The sequence below is a fragment of the Trachymyrmex septentrionalis genome, unplaced genomic scaffold, assembly GCF_001594115.1.
Source record: "Trachymyrmex septentrionalis isolate Tsep2-gDNA-1 unplaced genomic scaffold, Tsep1.0 scaffold7, whole genome shotgun sequence".
Lineage (NCBI taxonomy): Eukaryota > Metazoa > Arthropoda > Insecta > Hymenoptera > Formicidae > Trachymyrmex > Trachymyrmex septentrionalis.
Genome location: NW_017305884.1, coordinates 590046 through 593562, shown reverse-complemented (window position 1 = coordinate 593562; position 3517 = coordinate 590046).

Below are 3517 nucleotides of genomic sequence, written 5' to 3'. Positions count from 1 at the left end.
TAATCGTCAACTTTAACGATTAATATCTCACTGTTCGCAGGGCAGAGCGATGTTTCTTTTTACCAGATTTTTTGTTTCATGCAAAAACACGTCGAATAAGCCTAATTTTACATAGTGATATCAATTAATAGTTATTTTTAATGTTTCCTACATGAACACATGTAACGCGTTTTGTTTTACTTGGGATCCGATTGATTAAGTTCAATCGTTAATAACTCGATAAATAATGGCCTCAGCCAAAATTGGAAAAGGAACTTTTAGTTCAAAATTTCATCCTCTTTTACTTTCAAAAATCTTAATTAAAAGTTATGAGACACTCTGTATATATAATTAAATATGAAAAATTGTACGTGCCTTTGTAATACGATTATGCATATAACTATAGAGAATAAAAGTGGAGAAATGAAAAGGATATCCATCAACAAATTTATTTAAATAAAATTAAATACACAAAAATGATCTGTATTTACATTATAATCCGCTGATTAAAATTATTTATATATTATACGGAAATCTATCTAGCAGCAGTAATTAAAACTGTATTATAAACGAATTATTTAAGAAACTATAAGATATAATTTATTGTAAGATCTTTCTAATATTGCGGAATTTTTAATCAGTTTAATCAATCTGTAAAATTTTATAAATAAATTAAAAAATTTTAAATGTAATATAATTCATGTGTTGTGTGCAAAAATAATATATTGATAAAAACCGTGAGAAATGGTATCGTTTATGAAAATGCGATTCCCATACTCGAGCATTGATCAGAGTATCGTGTACCACGAAGGGGAAAGAGAATGGAACGATATGAGGGTAGGTGGATTGCACGAAGTAAACAAGCCGTGAAATTACCTTTTAAATATTAGATTATGATTAAATGTGTACCTACCTCCGAGGCACTAGACGTTCAGCACCACCCTATACGCAGTTCATAAAGCCAGTGGGGGGTGGTTTATAGCGGATGAGACTGAACCACCCTTCTTCAGACAATATCGAGATATCAATCAGCTCTTGGTACAAGATAAGATTGGTTGCTCAGAAAGTGAGTGCTTTTTAAAATTCGAATGAGGTTCATCGTGTCTTAGTGGATTGTCAGCCCGCAAAAATTTTTACAAATAAATGCTATGTAGTCTTATAAACACCATAATATTATACAAAAAAAGAATTTTATTTTGCTTACAATCAGAAACTACCAATTCTAGAAATATACAAAGTTGTTGTATAATAAAAAGAAGTAATTTTTATATTAAATGTTCTCAAATATACATCCTTTACAAATTTTCCTTTATAAGAGATGTATATTTTCCATTTATTATTTACAGTGTATTGTCTTGTTTATATACAATGCTATTAAATCCTATTTAAAAAAATTGTACATGTGTCTATTGCATAAAATGATGAGGGATACAACATGATGACCATAATTTATTATTAATTCGTTTATTTTATAGCGATATTTATATTTTCTGTATTACATTTACGATATTTCTCATTTATGTATTATTTCGATAGCTATCAACGCACCAAGAGTTCGTCTGTCCAATTTAAAATTTTTTACCATAAACATATAACTGCGATAGAAACGTTTCCGCATCTCGATCGATTCTTACTGTCACGATGGCTCTCGATATGCCGTACGTAAGCTATAACAATATTCGATGTTATTGGTACCTAATTGGGTGTCGTTAACGCGCACCAGGTCATAAATGTTCGTTGTAGCACCTTTCGCGATAAATTTTCCTATACTTCTCCGTTGAAAAGGTTAAGGACCCGATACCAACACGGTATACGAACCGGGATCCGAGCCGTAAAGGCCGATCATGACGAGCAGGTGTTTATATCCGGTCTCTCGCGACCGGTGGTCACTGTTTCGTTCTGCGTCCGTTCGTTCGCATACGCATACAATATGCATATATATGCATAAAAAGAACATGTAATGCCCAGTGGGCATTTTACGCCCCCGCCGCAACTCGCAATTCGTGGAGAACTTTCTAGCGGCGCGGCGCGTAAGCATATGCATTGCTCACTTAACAAGATCGATATAACGAGATATACACGGGAATCGCGCGCGCATTTGGACGAGTGCGTGCGAACGTCCGACCGTTCGTGCGTGTGCATCCGCAATTACGAGCGACAGAGAGAGGATACGTAACAGATATAATTAATGCAAACGAGGGATCGCTCGGGAAATTTCGGCTCGGCGGGATCTGCCGGAAAGGTGCAAAGCGGAATGCGATAACTTGGAAAAATATTTACGTAATGCTTTCCCGTAGGCGCTGCATAATGTAAATTACATCATTTGTGTGCTGACTGTTTTATCCTACACAATAAATTAAAAATCACTTCAGATTTGAAATTTATAAAGTATGTTTACTTAATAAAACTTATATTTTGTAATCTATTTTATTATTTTTGTAATCTGTGATTAGAAATGCCTACAAATGCTTTAGAAAAAAGTCGCCGGTATAGGTCGCCTAAAAGAGATATCCTTATTTCTCGGAAACTATTTAAAATATTGCACGTTATTAATACTTTATAATTATAATAAGGACGTGACTTGTTTAGATAATTAAAGAAATAAAAACTCATAAATTATTTATTTGTGGATTGTTTCTGTATAAAATTAAGCTAAAAATAAATTCTACAAATGCGAAAATAAAATTTTTACAATTTTCTTTTGCAAATTATATAGTTAAAATAATAGCGTGTATATATTTTTGACAATATTACATTATTTTATATGTTTGTAATTTCTTAAATCAGTTTCATTTATATTTTTGTCTTTCTTATTTTTTTCATAATACAATTTTAATTATAAATTCGTATAACAAATCAAACTAATCAAGACTTCTTATCCTTTTCAGTTTTTTAATTATAAAATCGGGACACACATACACACACACACATACACACACACAGCGTAAACTGACACACCTGTCTGTAAGACAGACTATAAATTAACTTAATTTCTATAATGTTGTGTTATTATGTCAAACATCTCTATCGGAGCTGAGGACACTGTATTAAATAATCATATATTTATAGGAAAATGCTCAAAAAGAGAAACAATGTTGCATATTGGCATCTTACAGGAGCATAAAATATGCACATAAGTAAAAAAATCTTATACATTTACTTGTAGATATTTTGTACAGATGATTCTTGTAAAAGAAAAAGAATAGGCATATGTAACATTGCTAATTGTGTCAATTTTGGGACCCATTTCGTCAGACACTTATTTTTATTTATCTTACGAAAAAGTTAATTATTACAACATTGCAAACAATAAAAGGACTGTTTTATTATTTGATGAAAGCCTTTTAGTTTGCATTTACGTTTCTAAAGTTTTATTTTTAGTTTTTGCTTAAGAAATATACTGTCCAAAAATGAAATAGTATAAGATATCAATATTGATGATCTTCGTTTAGTAATTAATATTAACAATTGTTAATAATCAGAAATATAAAAAAAAATACTTTAAATATATATTATTATAAAAATATAAATGCAAAGG